Genomic DNA, 16,178 nt, shown 5'->3' with positions numbered 1-16,178 from the left:
AAAAGAGAGGAAAAACTACTTTGTCCTTTCGATGGCAGGAAATATCACATTTGAAAGGAAACCAAAGGAGATTGAGGTAAATCAAGTCAACTGGAGCAACTTTCCACAAGAGAGCACTGTCAACGGGCGCACCAGAGTGAAAGACGGTGTTTCATACGACCACACGTGCTCGTTTGGAGTGCCCACGACCCCTCCTCGTCTATACAAGCAACATTCGTGAAGGGACCACAGGGAGAAGGGAACCCTAGCAGCCGCCACACCATCCAGAATAGGAGAAGAGAGGATCGGGAGAACTCAAGAAGATCGTTGTAGTTTTTGGTCCTTTCATCTCCATCATCATCATCACCTCCTTCACTATTGTAAGAGGGATCTGAACTTGTAATCTCTACTCCATCTCATATGAGGTCAAGACTATTTGAGCACCATTTCATTTCATTGTGGATCCCCTCAGTATTATCGATATGGTTTTCGTGAGTTTTCTCTCCGTTGTGATTGATTCCCCTCTTATGATGTGTGAGGAATTCCCTTAGGTGTGGGAGATGTAGGTGAATGGTAAGATTGATATGTGCCTATCCTATATGTCATCATTTGAATTCGTAGTAGCATGATCTATTTAGTATGTTGTTATACTGTGATGAACTCTATGCATGTTGTGCAATTTAAGGGCTGAGGCAACATGATCTCAAGACCTACACAGGTAACACATATTGTTTAGGAACTCTGTGACCTCCGACGTGACAGGTGGAGATATCTATGAGTATGAGATAACGACGATCCATTGAACTTAATGCTTGGTTCCGATCTTATGACCTTCATCGTGGAAACGACCACTCTGTGGCAGCGGAGAAGCACGACCATAGGATAAAATGTAACCCCTAGTGGAGGAGTTTCATAACTCTAGGGAGAACCGCCTACAGAAAGTTTATAACAAATACTATGAGTACAATACAAGGTAAACGGTATTACCATCGCACTGACACAACTCATATATTCTTACCATGAACTGAAATCTCTCTACACCCAATCTCTTAATTGCAGGAAACACCATTTATATTTTAAGCTCTTGTTATTTACTTTATTTAGTTATTTAGTAAACATCTTTAAATCCTCTTTTTACTAGCCTTTTTCGTTTATCGTTTACCCTGGACAGTAATAGTATTTGCAAAAGCTCAAGCAGTACTTCACACAAGAGCTGTGACACCTTCACTACTGCAGGATGCTGCTAACGCAACACTACAATCAGAGACCCTTCGACGAAATTGTGTGTGATGCAATAATCACAGGCGGTGATGTAAAAATCCCGTCAAAAAAGATGCAAAACGTTAGCGATGACGGACAAACACGGTTCGGAACTTAGTTGCGTGTGCGATGCGGGGCATACGTTCAGTTCAATGAACTGTTTGCAATGAGGCAGAAGAACAGAAACGGGCAACTAGATGAAGGTGTGTGCGATATACGACATACGTTCACTCGGATGAACTGTTTGTGATTAGGCGGAACAAAAGAAACGGTCAGTCAGATCAAGGTGTGTGCGATAGAGGGCAAACAGTTCACTCAGATGAATTGTTTCCGTTGAGCCAAGATAACAGAAACGGTTCAATTTAACAAGATGTGTGTGATATGCGCCAAACAGGTCTGTAATCAGAAATGTGTGTGAAGAACGATAATAACACAGACGAATGCTGCTAATAAGACGTGTGTGTTGTGAGTTGGGATTGCATATAGAACAATAACATATATATACACACTTATAAGGACATGGTCGTATGACCAAATTAAACATCCAATTACATAGGTGCCTACTACACACATGGCATTTGCACACACCAAAGTAAACTATTACATGCATAATTATATAGGTGGCTACTACACACATGCCATTTCCACACACCAAAGTCAACTATATATTACATGCATAATTAACTAGGATAAACGATCATCTGATCATCATCTACTTTTTGTGACGCTTGCCGCTACTGCTCTGCTTCTGGCTCGATCCGGCCTCGTTGATTTCGGTAACAAGGCACTTCCTCATGTCAATAATCCGCATGTGCATCTCGTAGCATGTGTACACGCTCTTGGCCGTGAACCTGAGGTGAGGTTCATCCAGTTGCCGCATCCAGGCCCCGTGCCAGGATGCGGGATGTGTTCTGTTAGCATCCTACTTCATCTTTTCGTAGTATTGGTAGATGATGGCCGAGGCGAGTTCAACCAGGGAGTCCTTCTTCGTGCTACCCCATACCCTGTAGTGCTCACGGATTTCGACAAGGTTCTTGCAGGCCAAGCCCGTAACCCTGAGCGCTTTTACATCATCGGTGGTTTCCATCGTAGCAAACTTGTAGTCGGTGCTGTTAACAAACCTGGCAAAATGGTCGCAAGGCTCTGTGGCCATGCAGTAGTGGTAGATGAGGACATGATGGCGCACGCACAACTGGGTGATGGCATCCTTCTGATTTATGTTGGGACAACCGCTGATGTACTGGAGGTTGATGTCTACCACCTTGTACTTGTCTCGAGCAAGCAACTGCTCAACGGTGTTGATGTAGTCGTCCACCACGACCGGGTCAATGGTGTACACCGCCGAGAGATCCGCCTTCCTCGCGTGGGTCTCCACTTTATGCTCGCCAAACTCCACTGGAGCGCCGCTAGACATCCCCTCTCCATGTGTCGTCGTGGGTGTGCTTGTTGTGTTGTCGGGCGTGATCGAAAGGTTGAAGAGACTAAGGTTATAATGGCCATGGGAATTAAATGGGAAGCCAGATGGCCTAGAATATCCGCATGCCTGAATGGCAGTTCTAAGTTGTAGCGCGTAACTCCATCGTGTCGCATGTAGCTACTTCGTGGCGACGCACACGGCGCAAGCGCATGCATATGGGCCCCCAACATGATCGTGCGCAGGCCCCAACCACTGGCAGAGTGCACGCGCAGGGACGCGAGCAGAGCGCTTCGTGGTCGCCTCAACAACGAGCAACCATATATATGCATATAGTAGTTGAACACGCAAGAAAAAGCTGTCCACAAGCTGAGCGCGTGGAGGTACGTGAGCAGAGTGCGCCGCGACACCTAACGGCGAGCATAGGCCAGCACAGTGAAACATACCAAAATAAGACGAACTGTGCAAGCGATGTCGGAGACATCAAGCACGAATCAGATTAGAGTTGCGTGTGCGATACGTGGCATACAGTTGATCCACCCGAGTTGTTTGGGCTGGATCCCTGGTCGTGAATGGTTAATAAAATCTAAGTCTATTGCATATTAAGGTTAAAATAGTACTACCAATCTATGAGTCTTATACGATGCCATCTCAACGATTGTACCACAAAAGCCTGAAATATTACAAGTTTCAAATTCCAGAGTTACATGGCTCAAAATTCAAAGATTACAAGGTTCAAACTGATATTAGAAATGAAATTCAGCTCATTCAGCTGCAAACGCCCGTGCTGATCAGCTGAACATGGATATAAGAGAGGTTCAAACTAAAAATAAAAATAGTAAGGCTGGTTTTGAAACCTTGTCATTTCTGCAAAAGGATCAGCCCTTAACAAGTCATGTATGGGGTTGATACAATGACTTCCAATTACTCTGTCATATGCACTTCCAATACGAATTTTAGCTTTTTTGGAGCCTCTTCCATTCTGAATTAGCTGTCTCTGATCAGCAAACCATTCATATTTCCTATTTAAATGCATGTTCAACCTCATTACCTTCAGCGCCCTTGCTTTGGCAACAAAGAACCTGGCGAATATAATCTCCGGTAAGGTCCCTCGGTAGGAGTTCAAAGTAATTTTTGAGAGATGCAGATCCATGCATTCAATGTGATTGTCATTATAAACATTATCCACCTCCGGGCCTATTATTATCTGTAAAAGAAGAGAACGTGTGAGTGCCTACATATAGTTTTGAACACTACTACACGCCTATTTGGTTTGCAGGATTTGTAAAATGCACCAATGTGCCATCTTTGATCTGACATGATTAACATGGGCATTCAATTACAATCTAGAGAAATGTAGCCTTCTTCACAAGAGGTTGGAGTGGATGAAAAATTCCCTAAGAAAACTAGTATAGATGAATCCAAAGGAGAAATGCTTATGGATTGTAACCATATGAATCAAGCAACCAATATGGGGGGGGGGGTGTATGTCCTAAAATCCTCCAAAATTCCTTCAGAAATAGTAGTACATTGTCATTGTAAACTTGGGAAAAGGTGCAAAAAATTGAACTCCCTTATGGTTAACATTTAACAGGAAAGGAACATCACCTTGATATACAGCTTCTTCAGGCACGAAAAGCATCTCAAGAAACTGATAACTTGGTCCAGGTTGGGGCCGATAGATTCTAGTGCCAAGATCTTCACTATGCGCAGAATCTGGGTGAAGTTTTTCTGGATGACAGACGAGCATACATCTTCATAACTAGAAATAATGTTGATACCAAGAAGGAGAGGTAGAAGGCGACTGTTGTACCTAAAAGTAGGAGTATTTGACAGACGAGTAGCCCACCACTGTCAATTTTGGCGCAGAAATGACACTAATTCTTGTTGGACCTTGTTGATCAACTACAAGTAATCTCTCAAGTGAAGGTGTGTCCCCAGTGACCATATTGTGGTCCACCTTTTGTGATCTCTCATTGCAGCACCAGCAACACACATAAATAGTCCAGAGAGTCCTGGAGGTCATGTGGAAGATACTCGACCAATTCATCGCCTGAAGACGAAGGAACTCGAGTGCAGTACAACCGTGGAGCAGGCGCTCCATGTCATCCTTTGGGATGCAAACGGCGACGAGCTCGAGGTGCTTCAGTCGTGGTAGAAAAAGAGCGGGCGCGTCATTAGGGGGGAATGGCACTTCATGAACTTGGCGAGGCACAGCATGGGCGCGAAGCAAATCACGAACGTTGGCAGCGAGCGCATATGCCCATCATTAAAACTGAGCTCCTCGAGCTGATCCAAGGCGGGGGATCAGAACCACTCGTCAAGCTTGGCTCGGTCCTTGCCATTGGAACGGAACTTACCTGTGATAAGGCCTCTGATTGGGCCATGGTGACTACCTAGGATCTGGGAGAACGCATCCAAGCTTTTGCGATAGCCATGGCAGAGCTCTGATACGTCTCCAACGTATCTACTTTTCCTAATGCTTTTCCTCTTGTTTTGGACTCTAATTTGCATGATTTGAATGAAACTAACCCGAACTGACGTTGTTTTCAGCAGAACTACCATGGTGTTGTTTTCTGTGCAGAAATAAAAGTTCTAGGATTGGAACAAAACTTTGCAAGGAATTTTTATATAATAAAAGAGAATTTCTTGAGCCAAGAACTACTAGAGGGGGGCACATGGGTGGGCACAACCCACCAGGGCGCGCCCGCCCTCCAGGCGCGCCCAGGTGGGTTGTCCCCACCTGGTGGCCCCGCAGACTCCAACCCTGATACTATAAAATCACATATTTGGAGGAAAAAAATGAAGGATAAAGAATTATCACGTTTCACGAGACCAAGCCGCTGCCACCTCATGTTCTTCATCGGGAGGCCAGATCTGGAGTCCGTTTGGGGCTCCGGAGAGGGGGATATTCGATCTTCATCATCACCAACCCTTCTCCATCGCCAATTCCATGATGCTCCCCACCGGGAGTGAGTAATTCCTTCATAGGCTCGCTGGTCAGTGAGGAGTTGGATGAGATTCATCAGGTAATTGAGTAAGTTTTGTTATTGCTTGATCCCTAGTATCCATTATGTTCTGAGATTGATGTTGCTATGACTTTGCCATGCTTAATGCTTGTCACTTTGGGCCCGGGTGCCATGATTTCAGATCTGACCATTTATGTTATCACCATTATATCTATGTTCTAGATCCAATCTTGCAAGTTATAGTCACCTACTACGCGTTATGATCCGGCAAACCCGGAGTGACAGAAGTCAGGACACTTCCCGGTGATGACCGTAGTTTGAGGAGTTCATGTATTCACCATATGTTAATACTTTGTTTTGGTTCTCTATTAAAAGGAGGCCTTAATATCCCTTAGTTTCCGATAGGACCTGCTGCCACAGGAGGGTAGGACAAAATATGTCATGCAAGTTCTTTCCATAAGCACGCATGACTATTTACAGAATACATGCCTACATTATATTTATGAACTGGAGCTAGTGCCGTATCGCCCTAGGTTATGACTGTTATATGATGAATATCATCCAATGAATTCACCGATCCAATGCCTACAAATTTCTCTCATATGGTTCTTGCTGAGTTACTACTGCTATTGTTACTATTGCACTTGCTACAAAATCATTGTTATCATTGTTACCGTTACTATTGCTGTCGCTACTACTATCAAAACGTCCATACTACTTTGCTACTGATCACTTTGCTGTAGATAATTAATCTCCAGGTGTGGTTGAATTGACAACACAACTGCTTATACTTGCAAATATTCTTTGGCTTCCCTTGTGTCGAATCAATAAATTTGGGTTGAATACTCTACCCTCGAAAACTGTTGTGATCCCCTATACTTGTGGGTTATCAAGAACTTTTTCTGGCGTCGTTGCCGGGGAGCATAGCTATATTTGTGGAGTCACTTGGGATTATTATCAAATTATCACTATGAAGAATCTGAAGGATGCTAAGACTAAGATTTTTCCCTCTAAGACGAGGGGAGGTAAGGAACTGCCATCCAGCTCCACTTTAGATTCACCTTATGTTATAAGTAGACTTGCAACACCACCACATGTTATCAATTCTGATATGTCACAAGTTATTGATGATGCTACTTCTTCTATGCATGCTACTCATGATGATACTAGTACCTTGCTTGATGATAATCTGCCACTAGGTGAGTTTCTTGATGAACAGATTGCTAGAGTAAGACAGGATGAGATTGTTGAAACTGATGAAGAGCTTGAAACTGAAAATCTTGAAACACTTATTACACCTAGTTCTCCTAGACACAAATTTCCAAAGGTACCGGAAGGTTATGTTATGGATGAGGAGGCAACTAGAGACATTCTTGCTTGTAAGGATAGAGATGATTTGGAAAAATTATTATGCAAGTATAAAGAAAAGACTTTGAATGCTAAAATGATGTGATCCTTAGTTTGCTACTTCACCTATCTTTGTTGATGATAAGGATTATTAAATCTCTATCGACCCAGAGTTAGTTACTTTGGTTGAATCTGATCCTTTCCATGGTTATGAAACTGAAATTGTTGTGGCACATCTTACTAAGTTGAATGATATAGCCACCCTTTTTGCTCGGGATGAGAAGATTCACTATTATTATATTCTCAAATTATTTCCATTATCATTGAAGGGTGATGCTAAGTCTTGGTATAATGCTCTTGCTCCTGGCTGTGTGCGTAGTCCCTAGGATATGTGTGGCACCCCGGCTCAGAGAAACCAAAACGCCCCATATTCCAGCCTAGAGATCGAGGAGAAGTCTTCTGGAAAACGGCACTGCTTAGCATAGAAAAAATCAGCTCTTTATTACAATCTATATGGATACAAGGGATTACATCGGCACAGCGACACTACGCCGGTCATGGTTGCTCTATGCAAGCAGCAGAACAACTCGAAGCAGCGGAATAACTACTGGCAGCGAAACAACGACGACGGTGATGAACTCCACTTTGCAGGGACTCTAGCTGGAATGCTTATCCTAGCTCGCGAACAAGGAATCCATGGCAAACAAGCAATCAAATCCGGCATGACTAGCAAACTGGCATGACACGCCAGGTCAGGACACTGAATGTACTTGCAAGCTCGCAGTAACCAAGAGCAATCAAGACAAACAACAACATGGCAATTATAGGTTAACCCATGATGACATGATACTACCAGCACAACATGGCATGAACAGGGTGAACAGTATGAGCATGGCATGAACATACAAACATGATGATACTAGCATGCAACATGATGACACTATCATGCACCAACTTACTCTGCTCGGGGTTACCTCGTAACCATCACATGCAACACTTACCACCGCGACCATCACACGACATTCTTAGGATCCGATCAAGCTTGGTATTAACCATACTATAGTGATCATTACATGACCACAAGGAGCTTGATCTTTACCCATGATTCTCGCATAACCCCACAAATATCCACCAACTTGGTATCCATGATACCACTATGATCCTCTCACGATCACATAAAAATTAACCAACTTCGGTATCCATGATACCATTGTGATCCTCTCTCAATCACAACCAACCTCTTTCTCATCATCGAAACGGGGTTGTTATTAAGCATATTATTATTACTGTTGACCCATAGTGTGACCGACTACGAACTGGGCCCATATCCGCGGGCACGGCTATCGATAGATTTAAACACACACTCTACGGAGGTTAGTACACTATACCCACACCAGGGAATCCATGGCCTCACGCTCCCGTTCAGGTGGACCAATGACATTCCAACAAAACCAATCTATTGCCATCACACTCTACCAACCACTCCAACAAACTCCCCTTTGGGATAAGCCCTGGGTGGCCTCGATATCAACCCATGACATCCAACAGCCACCGTCGTGGCAAAACTATAAAACAATCCCAAACGGGGACAATGGTATATCAATCACAACAATGGGCACACAAGGTTTATGTCCGCCTACCTGATCAGGGTAGCACGCGCCCATAACCTTCCCTCATTGGAGGCACTGGCGAGAGGCATGACAATAGACCCAGTTAGGACCTCCCATAAGGCAAGTATGGCTGCACTGGTCAGCTTGACTTGCTGGCACCATGACTCAGCCGACAATTGTTCAAGTTTGATTATTATCAGGTTGAACTGAATGCAATAAGCTGAGCCATATTAAAATAACTCGATGTAACTATTATGCATGATATCAACATGAGCATGGACGAGCAACATAATCAACGAGCATATCAACCACAATAAATCATATAACCGAGTGAGCATGGCATACTAATGATCATGAATATAACAAGTATAACACTACTCAAGAGCATAGCATGACCACTAGCATCAGAAATAAATACCATGCAAGAACATGACAATAATATTACCAAGTAAGCATATAACCAGCTAGATGCAAAGGAATATGCATAACAACGGTACTCGGCAACATATGATAGTCATGTACCGAAGAACGTGACCACCACCAACATGTACGACTACTAAGAATAGCATATGAACATAATACTAGCAATAATACATTATAACCAAGTTGTCGGTGTCAAAACCGGCGGATCTCGGGTAGGGGGTCCCGAACTGTGTGTCTAAGGTTGATGGTAACAAGAGACGGGGGACACGATGTTTACCCAGGTTCAGGCCCTCTTTATGGAGGTAATACCCTACTTCCTGCTTGATTGATCTTGATGAATATGAGTATTACAAGAGTTGATCTACCACGAGATTGTAATGGCTAAAACCCTAGAAGTCTAGCCTATGTGATTATGATTGCCTCTACGGACTAAACCCTTTGGTTTATATAGACACCGGAGGGGACTAGGGTTGTACAAAGTCGGTTACAAAGAAAGGAATCTGCATATCCGAACGCCAAGCTTGCCTTCCATGCCAAGGAGAGTCCCATGCAGACACGGGACGAAGTCTTCTGTCTCGTATCTTCATAGCCCAACAGTCCGGCCCATGTCACATAGTCCGGCCGTTCGAGGACCCCTTAATCCAGGACTCCCTCAGTAGCCCCTGAACCAGGCTTCAATGATGAGGTGTCCGGAGCACAGATTGTCTTCGGCATTGCAAGGCAGGTTCCTCCTCAGAATACTCCAAAATAGTCCTCAAACACAAGAAACGTGTCCGGCTCTACAAAAACAATTCCACACACAACCGTAGAGAGTATAATATTTCACGAGTCCAATCCGCTGACAACTTTTTGGTAGCATGACATCATGTCGCCGCCCAGCCATTATTCGAACCGTTTTTAGCCTGCCGCTCCATATTTCGAGATGCGGTTTCATTAGCACGTCTTGTCAAAGCAGAGATCGTGTCCCCTTATTGCGGGATTCTCATCAATACGGGCATGGGTAACCCAACCGTGCCATATGCACGGCTCTTGGGGAATAGGCGAGTGGGGAGGCGCTTGATATTCAGTGCCTCTATAAAGAGATAAGGGTTCACCCTTTTTCAACCATGCCTTCTCTCTCTGCCTCCCCCACTCTCGAGCTCTAGCGCCCAAGTTCTCATCTTTTCCGCCCAAGAAAGCACTCCCACCATGTCCGGATCTGGAGCGCACGGCAAATGGATGGCCTCCACTGTGAAGGAGAAGGACATCACTAAGCTCCGGGAGGCTGGGTATCTGGCCAGAGAAATTGCCCACCGGCTTCCGGCCAAGGGACAGATCATCCCTATCCCGGAGCCCCATGAGAGGGTGGTGTTCATCCCCCACTTCGTCCGCGGGCTGGGATTTCCTCTCCACCCATTCGTCCGCGAACTCATGTTCTACTATGGGCTGGATTTTCACGAACTGGCTCCCAACTCCATCCTCAACATCTCGGCATTCATTGTCGTGTGTGAGGCCTTCCTCCGCGTCCCACCCCACTTCAGATTATGGCTAAAGATCTTCAATGCGAAGCTGAAGGTGGTGAGTGGCCAACATGCAGAGTGCGGAGGCGCCATGGTGAGCAAGATGCCCAACGTCACATGGCCCGAAGGCTCCTTTGTGGAGACCGTTAAAGGGTGGTAGAAATCATGGTTCTATATCACGGAGCCGCGCGGCACCAACTGGGCTGCGGCTCTCGAATTCCGGTCCGGGGCCCCAATGCGGCTCACCTCCTGGCCAGAGAAAGGCCTGGACTGGTCTTCACCGGGCGAGCTGACAGCGCTTCAGACGCGCATACAGAACATGATAAACAAGAATATCAAGCTCTTCAATGTGATCCAGGTGATGCTTATTCGCCGGATCCTTCCGTGCCAATGCCGGACTTGCCACTTGTGGGAGTATGATCCGGCCAAGCACCAGACCTTGCTGGAGTTCTTCGGCACCACACACGAAGACAGCTAGAAGGTGCTTTTCAAGGCCAACAAGACGCGGCCGGCTACGACCGAGGATCGCGGGCACGACTTGGCCCATCCAGCTAGTCCAGTAAGTTTTTTCATGTTTTCAAAGTGTGTCCTTTACTTGCATATTCGAGGAAGACGCCTAAGCCTCCCTACTAATTCTCTCAGGCCTGGACAAAGAAGGCGGAGCGGATTCAGCGTACGGCTCCGCTGCCCGAAGACCCAGAAATCCCGCTTCTGACGAAGATGCTGGTTCCGGCGCCTTATCAGGCGCCGGAGAAGAAGGCCAAGGGGACCAGAGGTGGTTGTCGGATTTCGGGTTCCAGCAGACCCTTGAGGTTCGAACACTGGGGTGTGCGTGGAGATTTCGCCCTCTACCTACCTGCACTCCGCCAACTTGCTAGGATCTAAGCTACGGAAGGAACAACACAAGAGACACAGAGTTTATACTGGTTTAGGCCACCATTGCGGTGTAATACCCTACTCCAGTGTGTGGTGTGGTGGATTGCCTCTTGGGCTGATGATGAACAATACAAGGAAGAACAGCCTCGCGAGGGTCTGTTCTTGGCTGGGACGATGAACTACTAGGGGGAGTTCAGTCGCTCTCTCTACTGGTTTCTTGGCGAGGATCCTGTTCGTGTCTACCTTGTGGTGGCTAGTCCTATTTATAGGCAAAGGCCCTGGGCCTCCTCCCAAATATTGAGCAGGAAGGGCACCAACAATTGGCCATTTTGAAGGGGAACATCGGGTACACTTATCCTGACTAAAGTTGGTCCTCGCCTGTCAAAGGCTCTGGTGGTGACGCCTGCTTGGGCTCCACAATGACTTCCTTCCTGCCGTTGGGCTGGTCTTGGTCTTGTTGCACCGAAATGGACGCCTTTGCTTGATGCTCTCGCCTGCGCTTGCTCCCTTTGCACCAAAGAGGAAAGGAGGACACTGCGCGGGCTGGCACCCGACTGGCGCCCTTGGTCGTCATGGCTTGCGTCATGGGCACCTCGCGAGGTACCCCGCCTTGATCTCTCCGCCTCCTCGTGAGCCAGCCTGATGAGGCCGTGCCCGAGGAAGCTCCTTGTCGTCCGCCCCGCGAGGCTGGGCCCCTTGCGAGGGTCTTGAGCTTGTGTTGATGAAGATGGGCCGTGCTGGGCCCCCCTTTGAGCCATGCCGTAGGCCGCAGGCGGCAAGTCTGGGGACCCCCGTTCCCAAAACGCCGACAGTAGCCCCCGGGCCCAAGGCGCGCCCGGACTTGGCCGAGCAGAGAGGCGAAAGGGCAAGTGCGAAGCGCCGCGGGCCCTAACAGCCTGCGGCCTTGGGTGCCGCGTGGCGGTTGATTGGACGCGGGCGCCTCAGCAACCGCACGAGTTGATAAAGGAGCGGCATCTGTCTAGGCTTTGCCTCCTTTGCTTTCTCCGGTTGCTGCTCAGATCCCCTTTCTTGCGCCTCTCCTTCCTGCCTCCGAAATCTTCAGATCTACTCTGTCCGCGCGCCCTAGCAAGACATGGCGCCTCGCCAGGCCCCGGCCGGAGCTTGGTATTCGTCCGCCTTGGACTCGCCGAACTTGTCGGAGGCGAGCCTTGCCTGGGTGCGCCAGATGGCGGTGGCGCAGGGCATCGACGGGGCGAAGGTGTTCAAGGCCGGCTCTGCCCTCCCTGAGGGCCAAGGGAGCATCTTCTATCCGCTCTTTTTGAGTGCTATTGTTGCCGATCTGGTGCCTCCCTTCTCTGAGTTCTTCTTCTATGTCCTCCGCCATTACAAGATTCAAGCTCTGCATCTCCACCCCAACTCTGTCCTTCTTCTGGCAATCTTCGTCTACTATTGTGAGGCTCACGTAGGGGTGCAGCCCTCAGTGGCCTTGCTGCGCCACTACTTCTCCCTCCGGACCTCTCGTGGTCCCGTCTCTGCGTGAGCGAGCTTTGTCGCGTACGGTAGCTCCATCGCCATTTCCAACCCCGGGAAGAGGATTGAGGGCTTCAGGAGTAAGTGGGTCTTGGTAGATGCTGGGCGCATCCACCCTCAGCTGATCTTGCCCACGGGGCACCCCTCGAGCTCCGACGACTGGTCTTGAGTGGAGCTTGTGGACCCCCGCGCGAGGCTGGTGCCACGCCCAATATGCGACCCTATCCAAAAGGAACTCGAAGGTCCCACCAAGGATAGACCCGCATATTGAAACGCTTTTGCAAGGTGGATATCATTACATCAACATTACATAATAGGTAGGGATACATGCATAAGGCATACAATGCCACACGAATACAACATCATCTTACATAAGAGCACCATCCGACTACGGATGAAACACAAACAGAAACTCAAACGACATCCACCCTGCTAGCCTAGGCTGCCGACCTGGAACGTATCCCCTGATTGAAGAAGAAGCAGAAGAAGAACTCCAAAACAAGGAACATCGCTCTCGCGTCATGATCATCGTATAACCTGTACCTGCAACTGTTGTTGTAGTAATTTGTGAGCCATGAGGACTCAGCAATCCCATTACCATGGGTATCAATACTAGCAAAGCTTAATGGGAAAGGAAGGGGTAAAGTGGTGAGGTTGCAGCAACGACTAAGCATGATATGGTGGCTAACATACGCAAATAAGAGCGAGAAGAGAAGCAAAGGAACGGTCGTCAACTAGTAATGATCAAGAGGTGATCCTAAACTCCTACTTATGTCAAACATAACCCAGAAACCGTGTTCACTTCCCGGACTCCGCCGAGAAGAGACCATCACGGCTACACACACGGTTGATGTGTTTTAATTCGGATCTGGTGTCAAGTTATCTACAACCGGACATTAACAAATTCCCATCTGCCACATAACCGCGGGCACGACTTTCGAAAGTTTATAACCCTGCAGGGGTGTCCCAACTTAGCCCATGATAAGCTCTCGCGATCAACGAAGGATATTCCTTCTCCCAGGAAGACCCGATCAGTCTCGGAATCCCGGTTTACAAGACATTTCGACAATGGTAAAACAAGACCAGCAAAGCCGCCCGATGCACCGACAATCCCGATAGGAGCTGTACATATCTTGTTCTCAGGGCAACACCGGATAAGTCAAGCTACGAGTAAAACCAGGCCTCGAGTTGCCCCGAGGTGGCCCCGCAGGTTGCTCGGTTCGGACCAACACTTAGACAAGGACTGGCCCCGGGGGGGGGGGGGCGCTAAAATAAAGATGACCCTTGGGTTAATTACTCCCAAGGGAAAGGTAGGAGGCGGTGAGGCAAATGGTAAAACCAAGGTTGGGCCTTGCTGGAGGAGTTTTATTCAAAGGAACTGTCAAGGGGGTCCCATAAATCACCCGACCGCGTTAGGAACGCAAAATCTGGGAACATAACACCGGTATGACGGAAACTAGGGCGGCAAGAATGGAACAAAACACCAGGCATAAGGCCGAGCCTTCCACCCTTTACCAAATATATAGATGCATTAATTAAATAAGAGATATTGTGACATCCCAACAAAATCCTGACCACCATGGAGTAATCTTCAACTTCACCTGCAACTAACAACGCTATAAGAGGGGCTGAGCAAAGCGGTAACATAGCCAAACAACGGTTTGCTAGGAAGGGTGCAAAAGGTTAGAGGCTGACATGGCAAATTGGGAGGCTTGAAGAGCAAATGATAGGTAGCGCAGCAAAGCGATAGAACGAAGCAACTAGCATAGCAATGATAGTAGTGAGATCCAGGTAGCGGTCATCTTGCCTGAAATCCCGCAAGGAAGAAGAACGAGTCCATGAAGAAGATGAAGCCACGAAGACGAACCAAGCGTAGACGAACGAATCCTCACGATCGCAACGAAAACGGGAACTATCGAGAAGAAGCACACAACATGGTAAACACACCACACATAGACAAGACATGATGCACAACAAGTATGATGCATGACAAAGTTACATGAAGCTACTCATGGCAAGAGACGATGCAAACAAGAGCAACACATCAAAGCAAGTTTAAATGAGGCCGGAAACAACATCTAACAATTCCGGTAAGTCCTCATATGCAAGTTTAGAAATTGGTCCAGATCTAAATAAACCTTATGTTCAAGTTGTTAAACAGCAAGTTAAGATGCACCAAGATGATCTACACGAAATTCTAGTCAAGTTACATATAAAGTTCATTTAGTTCGGAGCTACGACCTAGAATATATGAGCAAAACAAGTTAAACATGGCATTGATGCTAAATGCATCCAAACATCAAGCAAACACCTCAAAACAAGGATGCAACATGATAATATGAAACTACATGCAAAAGCAAGCAAGTTTCATATAGAGCACACTCAAAACGGAGCAACGGTTCAACACATACACTCTATACAAGTTATAGCAACAAACTGTCCATAACAGCAACTAGGCATCTTGCAAGCACCAAAACAACATGCTACAGTACCACAATATGAGAACAAAAGGCATGGACATGATTTACAGGTAAAGCATAACAAAACATGAACACTGAGCTATCTCCAGAAATCACTAGAACATGCTCAAACACACATGGCAAGATTGCAATTAATAACAGTTTCAGACTTTGCAGAAATAACATCAGGTTGCAATATTTAGAGCTATCAAACAACATGCTACAGGAACTTAACATGGGAAAAAGGCATGGCATGAATATACTAATCTCATATAACAAAAGTCCCTTACTGACCATGAGCCAAAAGGGCACAGAAAATATGATGGCACCCACGTAAACATGGCAAGTTATATGACAGATTCATACATGGCAGAAACAACAATAAGTAAGCATGTTGGTGAGCTTGAACCACTCACCACAGAGCAATACATGGCATGGCAAGGCAACCAACAGTAATAAGACATGTTCATGAAGCTAAGCATGGCAAGATCAAGTTCATAGGGTGCATGGATCACTAGCAACAATCATGGCAACATTGAACTTAATGTTAACAGGCTGACAGAAACATTATTTAGCAAGTTTGGAGCAACATAACAACAAGCTACAGCAAGATATAAATGCAACCAGGGGCAAGAATGGATAGAGCATGACATGTATAACAAAACATACTTAGTGAACATCTCCAGATTATGCATAGAATGACTTGTAGCAGCAGGTTTACATAGCAATAAAATATAGCAGAAACTGTCTAGCAAAACAGCAACAGCAAGTACCCTACTTAACAAGCTCTATGCACTCAGTACAAGAACCACAAAAATACATGTAGGCACCCCTGTAAAGATAGCATGATG

The sequence above is a fragment of the Triticum aestivum genome, chromosome 2B, assembly GCF_018294505.1.
Source record: "Triticum aestivum cultivar Chinese Spring chromosome 2B, IWGSC CS RefSeq v2.1, whole genome shotgun sequence".
Lineage (NCBI taxonomy): Eukaryota > Viridiplantae > Streptophyta > Magnoliopsida > Poales > Poaceae > Triticum > Triticum aestivum.
This window is presented reverse-complemented; position numbering follows the sequence as displayed.